The sequence below is a fragment of the Rhipicephalus microplus genome, unplaced genomic scaffold (assembly GCF_043290135.1).
Source record: "Rhipicephalus microplus isolate Deutch F79 unplaced genomic scaffold, USDA_Rmic scaffold_15, whole genome shotgun sequence".
Lineage (NCBI taxonomy): Eukaryota > Metazoa > Arthropoda > Arachnida > Ixodida > Ixodidae > Rhipicephalus > Rhipicephalus microplus.
In genome coordinates this window covers 15,997,050-16,007,977 of record NW_027464588.1, presented here as the reverse complement: position 1 = coordinate 16,007,977, position 10,928 = coordinate 15,997,050, and the positions used below count along the sequence as shown (strand labels likewise).

Sequence of the window (10,928 nt, the reverse complement as noted above, 5' to 3'; positions counted from 1 at the left end):
CTTTGTTTTCCGCAAGTTTTGCTTCACTATTTTTCGCCCACTGCAGTCGCATTCCGTCAAAATACTAAAACAACACAAGGCTGGTAAATAACCTGCGCCGCTGTGCGGAAGGAGAGTTGCCATTTAGAAAGAGTCATTCTTGAAGCGCAATTCGATTGCCTTCCGCGTGGAACCGCCGCCCGCCGTATGCACCACAGCGTTTGCCTTTCGGCGCTGTCTTGGCGGGTTTGCTCACCCCCCACTAACCCGGGCCTGCCGTCCCCCCCGCCCCCACAACGGCGGTGTAGATAAGCGAATAGTTGCGTCACCGAACACCTGCGTCGACAGCTGCGACGCCGCCGCCAGTGCCTCCTCCTTTTCTCTCACAACGTTGCTCTCTCTCTGTCTGACCGTCTTTCAAATGCGTTGCGTTGGTCTGGGGTCTTGGTCGCTGTGCGAGTTCTAGCGAACAGGCGCATCTTCAATGGTGGTCACGCATCACGCATGACACCGTGTTCGAAGTGACGCTCGGATTAAGGAATATTCATGGAGCGGCGGACGCGGACGACGTGGGCCTGTTAACGGTGAGTGTACTGTTTTCGTAGGTAGTAATCATACAGCGGGGTTTTTAGCACAGCGGCCGCGTCAGCAGCACGGTTAAGTGAGCTCTGCACATATCTACCTATAACTTTAGCAAATTTGGTTCTAGGAGCGTCAAAGTGGTGTCTATTTGTTCGTGAAGATACAAGGAGTTCAACCGCTACAAATACTGCTATTACAAAGGAAAATTTTAAATTATAGGAGCGGAAAACTGTGAATCTGTGAAAACAACAGTCAGACCACGTGTTTTTTACGATCGCTTTTAGCTTCGTAAATATTCTACCGGGAAACTTCCTACTTATAAAGTTGAAAGTCCTTAGGGTAGACCTGACGCTGCAGAAGTTTGATCAGACTAGGTTTAATAGTTACAGAGTTATTAAGCAATGAAAATTAAGCCTATTCACTCAAAAGAATAAATTGGTAATATCACCTTGCAAACGCATTTAAATTTTGTCCGCTTATTATAATAATAAACAGCACTCCATAGGCTACCAGGAGGCCCCATTCCGTACACTCTAGGCCCTTAATTAAGGTGGTAATCAGCAAATAGCTCATTTGATTAAAACAATTTTTCAAAAGGAGCTACAAACGCCACCGAAAAATAGCTAATATCTTCTTTTAGAACACAACAGTGCGGTTTTTTTCCGTGTAAAAATATTTTTGATAGCTTAAGGTAACCGGAAGATACAGGGTTAGAAAGAATTTAACGAGAACCACTAATAAACGTGTGGCGCCCGCGTCTTCCCTCGGCCTCGCTCAGGAGGAGTGTGGCTCACTGCTCGGGAGAAAGGTACGCCCGTCAGATCGAAGTCTTGGACCACGTGTTTTTTTCCCCTTATGATTGCTTTTAACTTTGGTAATAACCTACCGGGAAACTTCTAACTCATACAGTGCAAAGCCCTAGTTGTAGACCTGTCGTCGCTCAAGTTTCATCAGGACAGGAGTGATATTACCGGAACTAGAAACAGCACCCCAAAGGCTACCTGGAGGCCCAACTCCGTACTGTCTAGGCCCCTAATTAAGGGGGTAATCTGCAGAAATCTCATTTCATTAAAAACATTTTATAAAAGTAACCACAAACTTGACTGATGCACCGCTGAAACCTACCTTTAGAACATGACAATCCGCTTCTTCTTGTGAAAAAGTATTTCGATAGCTTTAGCCAATTAAAAGGTATGCAGTTAGAAAGAAGTTAAAGAGAAACGCTGATAAACGTGAGGCGCCCGCGTCTTCCCTCGCCCTCGCTCAGAGGAGGAGGGTGGCTCACTGCTCGTTGCAAAGGTACGCCCGTCAAATCAAAGCCCCGGACCACGTTTTTTTTTCTTACGATCGCTTTTAACTTTGGTAATAACCTACCGGGAAACTTCTAACTCATACAGGTCAAAGGCCTAGTAGTAGACCTGTCGCCGCTCAGGTTTCATCAGGACAGGCGTGATAGTTCCGGAGCTATATCGTGATCAAAACTAAGCCTAATCACTAAAAAGATTAATTTGGAAACATCACCTCACAAACGAATTTAAATTTTCTCCGCTTAATACACTAATAAACAGAATTGCTTAATTTTGCGCACTTGCAAATGAACAAGTCTAGAAATGCATCTCTCGTTAGTGATGTGCCGTGTCTACTGACACACACTAACACATTCGGAAAATTCAGCTTAAGACTGTCTCGTGACCGTTACTTCTGAATTTAAATAAGGTAGAAGTTCATGGGAGGACCCTTGGAACATGAGCTGGCGCTGGAGCCAAGATTTTGAAAAGCAAACATATTCAAATGTTGGCTTCAGCAACACACCAAGAACTTTTTGTTGCTTTTACCGTGTCCAGCATGTAGAGTGTTTCAGCAGATAGGTTTGAAGTCCTTTTAAAAACAGAAATGACTAGATTAATTAGGCAACATATGCAAGACTGTGTTTACTGGTGAGGCAGTCATGTGTTAAAATAACTACAGGTTGGGATTCGATGACCAAAAATAAAAATTGGACCATGGTTTATGGACAAGACAGGTAAAGCAGGGATCCTACCTCTAGGATGAAAGTATGTGTTATCTGAGAAGCACACAACTAATTCTGTACATGCCAAAAACTTATGCACTCTAATGAGGGATGACAGCATTTTCACTGAAAATTGAAAATGAAGTGAGAAATACCACAACTATCAAATTCTTATTGTAGACTATTTACTATTTACTGTCATGTAGAAATTAAGCAAGTGTCCATTCTAGGCTGTGCCATGGCTCACTGAAGCACACTGTATGTTTTCGAATAACTCTCACAAAATACATGTTTGCAGGCCTACGTCTAGAAAGCAGGCGAATAGGAAGCACAGCGTCAAATTTAGATCAGATGCCATGGACGGAGCTTCTTGTGAGGGTAGAAAGAACGGAAAATTGTTCATTTTTGATGCCCTTATAGAGGCAGCCAGAATTGCACTGATTGCTGAATTGTCACAATTGCTCAAATTGTTAGAAGCGTGATTAAAGCCAGTAAATCTTTTATCAATCAATCAATCAATCAATGAAGCTTTATTTTCATAAATAGATATATGCAATTACAGGGATTATTTGGACCGATAGCCTAAAGTGGCTAGTGGACGGTCCAATACAATGTGCAACAGAAAAAAGTGTTCAGGTCAGCTCTGAGGTAACAACATAAAAAAAACAATCATGTGATACAGATAACACAGTAATACATTTTTTCTTGCAGATATGCATACTTATTAGCTTGCAGCTAGTTTCTATACATAGGCACTTATTAAAAAAATACAATGAAAATCGAAGCACACACACATGCCTACATGTCTTGACTCCACAGAAAAAATGATTTACATGCCATGCTGAAATTACGTGCCGTTTTAATCTCTAGGGGGACCGTGTTCCATATTTTTGTTCCACTAAACTGTATCAGTCTTTCTCCGTAAACATTAAAACATTTGGGCAGATTGAAATTACCATTCGAAGCATGTCGCGTATTGCGTTTAGGAATTGAAAAAAGATCAGCAGGCAAAGGTGAATTTCTATTAATTATGTTATTTACTGAAACAGCAATTTTGTAGTCACGCAACATAGGAACCGAGAGAATGCGTTGTGATTGGAAAACATTACTTACTGATTCACCTTGGCTTATGATTTTCAGTGTACGCTTTTGAAGTCGTTCAAGAGTTTTTAGATAACTGTTGTACGTCACACCCCACGATTCCAGACAGTAACCTATGTGACAATGACACAATGAAAAGTAGAGTGTGCGGAGTATAGCTTGTGGAAAATATTGGCGAGCTTTTATTAGAGAATAGCAGCCATAGGCTAGCTTTGCGCACACACTTTGTACTTGCTCATGCCAGTGTAAGTGTTCATCAAAAGTGACGCCTAAATATTTAAAACAAGGAACTTGTTGAATAGGAGTGTTGTTTATTGTTAAATTAAGATATTCAGCGTCAATATGTTTCCTACGAGAGTGAAACACCATATACTTTGTTTTAGTACAGTTAACAGTCAGCTGATTCCTGGCAAACCATTCCGAAATGTTCGATAAATCGGTCATCGCGTCATTTTGTAAATCTGCTAAGGAGTGTCCTGTGAAAACTAAAACAGTGTCGTCCGCGTACATCAGTGCCCTTGACCTCTGTAGGGATCGCGGGACATCATTAATATAAAGAGAGAACAATATAGGGCCCAAAACTGAACCCTGTGGCACCCCGCATTTAATATAACCGTAGGATGATTTGATGTCACCAATGACTACCTTTTGTTTGCGTGCCGATAGTAACTAGAAAAAAAATCAAGCGAGTTACCTTTTATCCCATAAGAATGCATTTTTTCCAGTAAAATGGAATGACTAATAGCATCAAATGCCTTTCGTATGTCTAAAAATACTGCTATTGCTATGTTGTTTTCATGTAGCGCGGAATTAATATATTGCGTAAGCATCGAAACAGCAGTTGAAGTGGACCTGTTTGCAACAAAGCCGTGTTGCTGGGGACAAAGTACATTCTGTTCACCCAGGAAGCGCCTTAATTGCGACGAAATTAGTTTTTCAAGCGTAGTGTTAATACTACTCAGAACAGATATTGGTCTGTAGCTGTCCGGAAGATTCCGATCACCAGATTTGTACACTGGTATTACTTTGGCGGTCTTAAGTATACTAGGATAAGTTTTAGAGGAAAATGCATGATTAAATATATGGCATAAGGGACCACACAATACATCAATATTCTCCTTTAAAATCCTTGATGATATGGCGTCATGGCCAGCTGCCTTGTTCCCTGGTAACTTATTAATTACTTGTCGGATGTCATCCTCAGTTACATCACATAAATCAAAATTATTGGTAACAGTACAGGGTGCATTTAAATTCTGCATATGAGTAGGGAACTTCCTCGCAAGGCTGAGACCAATATTAGTAAAGTAATCGTTAAAGTTGTCGGCCACCTCACGAGTTGGATTATCAGGTGTAATGCGTTCTTTGCTACCCATGCCAGTGACGTCTTTAACAATCTGCCATATTTTCTTCGTGTTACCATCATTTTTTTTTCACTAGGTTGGTATAGTAGCACTTCTTGGATTTTCTTATCATTGCTACTGACTTGTTTCTGTAAAGCTTAAAATTTTGATGGTAGTATTCATTGCTCCTGTTATTTTTCCATTTGTCGTAGTAAAAATCTTTCAGCTTCAAAACCTCAAGTATATTTCTATTCATCCATGGACATATGGCATGGTCATAATTTCGGCGCGAACAGCTACGCGTTGATCGTTCAATGACATCCATAATGCATTTTACAATGTTATCACACTCGACGTCCACGTCTTCATCATAGAGGGCATCAAAATTCGTTCCTTGTAGTAGTTTTTGCACGGAATTATAGTCGACACGTGTTGTTCGTTTAATGGCAGGTATGGCAGGAGCACAAATGTATTTCTGGGGTAAAAATAGAAAGGTGGGATTGTGATCCGCAATAGCAACAGCGTATACGCCTGCCGATACATCCAGGTCAGCGTTACACAACACGTGATCAATAATCGACTCCGAGTGGTCTGTTATGCGAGTGGGTGATGAAATAACATTTCTCAGATTAACTGATTGTAGCAAAAACACGTAATCATCACATGTATCTCCAGACACGTCTATGTTAATATCACCGCAGACAATAATAGGTGCTTTAGAGGCCACAATGGGTATCATGGTACTTTCCATCACAGTAATGAAGTCAGCCACACTGGAAATTGGTGGACGATATATTACACCGATGATGACACCATTCTGAAGATGAATAAAAAGAGTCTCTGCCGATGAACTGCAGCATGAGCTATTGCTAAGGTGAACGAAACTAAAGCAGTCTTTGATAAATAGCGCCACACCCCCTCCTCGTGTAGCACTATTTCTAGGTTGCGAAAGCATGACGTAGCCGGGTAAATGAACTGATTCGCTTTCTCGAAGCCAAGTTTCAGTTATAGCGATGACATCATATTTAAACGAGTGCTGTGATAAGTACGAAAGCAGATGATCGAAGTTCTTTTTTATGCTGCGAATATTACAATGTAATACTGCGAAATGATCCTGCTGCAGCCATATGTTTTCAACCTCAGAAAAAGAAAACGCCATTTAAAAGTATAGGAAACTCCAGGTTACAGAAACAAGCAGGCAATCCTCAAACAACTTTGGAAAGATCCTCAGCACATGTGACGTGAAGCACACGTGAATTATCCGCCTTCCGCATCAAAATCTTTCCACCAGTTACCCAGGTGTACTTCCACTTTTTTTCCCGCTTTGTCTTTAGAGCGGCTGTTAGCAATTCCTTGTTTGCCGGACACAAGTGCTCATTTATGTACACTGGAGATGCGATGCCCTGAAAACCTAAAGCTGTCGTGTTAAGTCGTTGCTTCTTAGCAGTCTTCAGAACATTATCTTTCACAGCTCTCGAAAGAAACCTAACTATGATGTTAGGTGTTGACGCGTTCCTTGATGGCACTCGGTGCACGACGTCTATATCTGTTTCTTTGATTTCAACTTTCAGGTAGCTGGCAAGCTGTTGCATTGTGGAGACCAAGTTTTCCCCCTCCATCACAGGAACTCCCTTTATTTCTAGGTTATTCTGTCTACTATATTGTTGCTGAGCAGTGAGTTCCTGTTTTATTTCCTTAATATTCTTGACGAGGCGACTGTTTTCGCTTTTAATCGCGTGGTTTTCTGCTCGCACCGCAGCAAGTTCTTTCTTTGTTTCGCCAAGTTCCACCCTGAATTGCTCAAATTGCTCATTCATGAAGTTGATTGACTGTCTAAGAGTTTGTAGTTCGCTTTCAATAACCTTTGTGATGTCTTTCTTTAGCTCATCATGTTATCTTACTTTTTTTGCAGACCTCTTCGCTAGTGCCAAGCCCAAGATTATTTGTTCTCATGTAAAAGAGAAAGCAGAGATGCCTTCACTGTTTGTACATGGAGAGGTGAGTTTCTTGTGCGTTCTGATTAATGCTACATGTTCTTAACGTTGTACTTTAAGAACTGTTTTTCAGACTGGCTCACTACCCTATAAGAAATTTGATTCTTAGATGAGTTCAGGCTTTCCTAAGTGCCATTTTCGAGCTGTAGTCTTACACTTCACCTCAATTCAGGAATTTTTTGTATGCTGGATGCTATCTTATCCTTATCATACGAAATTATAGGAATGTATGGTTTGTATGGTTAGAGTTCAGTGTAATGTCAATTACACGCCATTTCAAAGGATACACACTACAGATTCTTTTTATATGGTGCTGCCAGAACAGCACGAACATCATTTTATGAGAAGTAATATTTACACTTATTACAGGACGAGAGGGTGCCGCTGACGTCCTACGTGGTATACCCCATCCCCAGCCTAGAGCAAGCCTAGTTCCTGAACCTCCACGTGGATGACCGAAATATCTTCCGTGTCAGTAATGACGAAGGAGTGACAGCACTGATGAGTTGATTTTTTTTATTTTTAACATTGTCTACGACCGAGGGGGTTTAACAACCACCGTGATAGAGCGGATTTTTCTCGGCGTTAGTTTGGCGTCTATCAAAGAAGTTGTTCAGGCAGTACGACACTGAAAATTTTAGTGTCACAATGCCTGAACAACTTTTTCCAGTGTGGTCATGGTAGATGAACAAATATTGTTATTTGTGTAAGGTATTTTGCTTAAATATGGCTGGACCATTCCATGCCAAACGTCTCAGCCACTTTGGCAACCATCTGAAATGTATTTGAAAAAAAAATGTGCTGACCCACTGCGTTGAAAACAGTGAACTGCTAGAATTTTTTTCAGCGAGAAAAAAGTTTTGTTCATGTGGCTGGCTTATAACTTCCTGGCAACATGCCGTCTGTGTGCTGTTTGTGGAAAATTTCGTTTTAAAACTACCGCTTATTTTTTCTAAAGTAAATTCGGTCTACCTGTTAAGTAAATGTGCTTCTGTCAGGTATTTGAAGCTCAATAATATTAGTGCAATTTTTTCGCCACATTTGCTTCCAAGAATAAAGCCAAAATGTGTTATGTTTGCATTTTTATTGCAATATTGCACTTTGTATGAATATCTGAGCAGTGAATACTTACTCAACAGAAAGTAGATTTTGAGGAAAAAATATTGTTAGACCTCTCAAGCTGCTGAAATATATGAGAAAATATCACGAATTTCACAAAATTGTGATTTTTGTCCGTATTGAGATGCAATTTGCTCCATGTTGTGATACAATGAAAACTCATCATTAAAGTAAACTGTAAGAAAATGAAATTCTATCTATAATAAAAATCTTATCGCAAAATGGACAAGAAAGAGCGCTGTCAACTGAATTTTATTGAAGGTGCTACGAGCGTTTTTATACTGAGCACAAGAACAGGGCTCATCTGCAACAACACATGTGTGACCATGACAAAATAATTTTAACCGAGAAAAGAATACTCTTTTTTGGAAAAGATAAGTGAAGGTGTACTGATGCATTGATCCTTAGCCTTCCTGATAAAGAGTTCTAAAATCTCATTTTTTTGCTTGCTTTTTTTTCAAAAACCGTGTTTTATGAAACCTAGGACTACACTTACGTTCTTTACGGTGTCCGGCCATGAGACTACTATAGCCCTTCTTAACATTTAAAGCATGCTGTCCTGCTTGATCATTGAAGCATTGCCCAGTTCGTCCTATGTTTACTTTTCCACATGTTAGCGGTATCTCATACACATTAGATTGGCATTCATTAAATCTATTCTAGTGACGAATGGTGCAAGATTGACTATTTCTGTTGCTGTAAGTACATGCACTTTTGAAAGCTTGCAAGGGGTGGAAAACAATAATGCCATATCTGCTGGCACTTTTCCTAAAATTGTGAGACACCTTATGTATGTAGTACCATGTAACATGCAAAGGTCATTGGTCATTCTGTTTTTCTTTTGGTCCTGTTTCTTTTAACTTTACTTTCTGCAGGAGGGTTTCGCAAATGAGTGTGATGATGCTGTTGGGGTATTGGCTGGTGTTATCAGCCCAGGAGGGCTAAGTTTGTTCTGCCTTTTGATAGTGGGCATTCAAAATTAGTAAAAAGAGGAATTGATACCACATGTATTCAGGCCAACCTTCAGAAGTCATGTTAACACAAGGGTGAGGTCAGGCTTAAAAACCAGATTAAGACTAAAAGGTGCTGGATATACCAACAGAATCATCACACCCGTTTGCGAAACCCTCCTGCGGAAAGTAAAGAAGACAGGACCAACAAAAAAACAATGACCAAAGCCTTTGCATGTTATACCACAATACATGTCTCCCAATTAAAAAAATAGCCAGCAGATATGATATTAACGTGTTTTCCACCCCTTGCAAGCTTTCAAAAACGTGTGTACTAAACAGCAACAGGAATAGTCAATCTTGCACCATTCGTCACGAGAATAGGTTTACTTAATGCCAATTCAACGTTTGTAGAAGTATTTTTTATCAGGTAAACCAATGATCAGTGCATCACTACACATTCACTTCTCCTTTCCGAGAGGGAGTATTCTTTTCTCAGTTAAGATTATTTTGTAGTGGTAACACGTGTCGTCGCGCATGAGCACGGTTCTTATACTTTGTATAAAAGCGCTCGTAGCACATTCATTATATTCTGTTGACAGTCAATGTTCTTTCCTGTCCTTTCTGTCTCTTCCTGAAGTTGTCGCACTGTGACTAGCACACAACTACGATGAACCAACTCGCCCAAATTAAAATCTTGTTACATAACACGTAGACCGAGTTTTGTATAGAAAGAAGGAGCGATGCTTTTGAATTAAAATTTTTCACATACAACACCTACACGGCATTCCAGGAAGTTCAGAAGGCAGCCACATGACCAAACATTTTTCCTCTCCTAAATATTCCAGAAGTTCACTATTTTCAATGCAGCACGAGTTTTTTGAATACATTTGAGATGGTTACCAAAATGGCTGGGACATTTGGCATAAAATGACCAAGCTGTGTCATTAGCCGTTATTATGCATTACCCCTCTTGTTTTTTGTGTGTCCTGACTCAGTTTTGTGTTCGTTTCTAGCTTATTCTGTTTCTGATCATTGTATTGGTTTTTAAAGTATTTACTAAAGTTATATGTGCGAAATCCCTTATATGTTTGCATGTACATCATTTCTTATAACCAAATGTTATACATCCAGGAATACAAAGCTTAAACCACTGTGATAGTATACATTTGAAAACGTTATCCATATATATTTGTGTGTGCATCACTTTTTGGAAACGATTGTGTACATGAAGGCGTATATTGTGAAATCATGGTGACTGTATATATTTGAAAGAATTATAAGTATATATTTGACGTATTTCATTCCTATTAACTGAGTGTATTCATGAAGTAGTAGTAAACTGAAACCACTGGGATTGTAGGTACTTGAAAGAATTATAGGGATATATTAGCGTGCCTTTCATAAGTAGTCTCTATGTACTTGAAGCAGTATACTAAACTGAACCAGTGTAATTGTATGTTTCGAAGAATTGTCAATAAAGTGAAACTGAAAAAATATAATAAACATTTGAGGTGTTGCGTGTGTAGCGTACGTATACGTCAACATGTAACGCATCTGGTGAAAAAGTTGTGTGGTAGAAAAAAAGTTTATAAGTTTTAATTGCATATTAAATAAATGCAATATGCAAGGGAAGCAAGGCTTAGTTTTCTGTAACGCGCATAATGCATATACTGAGAAGTATATATAGATCCAGCAGAAGTTCTTACACGACTGTACGTGTTTATATTTTTGCCCACTCGCAATGAATGGAGCTCGACAGGTGGCGCACCATTGATAATCAGGACCACTTTCTTCAAGTAGTGTGCAATCAGTACATGCTGATATCTATTAGTGCAGTCTAAAAGAA

The 10,928-nt window shown here is 39.8% G+C and overlaps 1 long non-coding RNA gene across 2 annotated transcripts; it reads left to right on the top strand.

The window, feature by feature from the left end:
• The first annotated feature begins 380 nt into the window (after positions 1-380).
• LOC142784688 (uncharacterized) lies at positions 381-10,587 on the top strand. 2 transcript variants are annotated; one of them, XR_012888728.1, is made up of 4 exons: positions 381-563; positions 6,588-6,690; positions 6,929-7,014; positions 7,380-10,587. It is a non-coding gene; the product is annotated as an uncharacterized LOC142784688 (long non-coding RNA). The 2 variants fall into 2 exon arrangements; XR_012888727.1 differs by lacking the exon at positions 381-563 and having other exon boundaries at positions 6,018-6,690.
• The last annotated feature ends 341 nt before the right edge of the window (positions 10,588-10,928 follow it).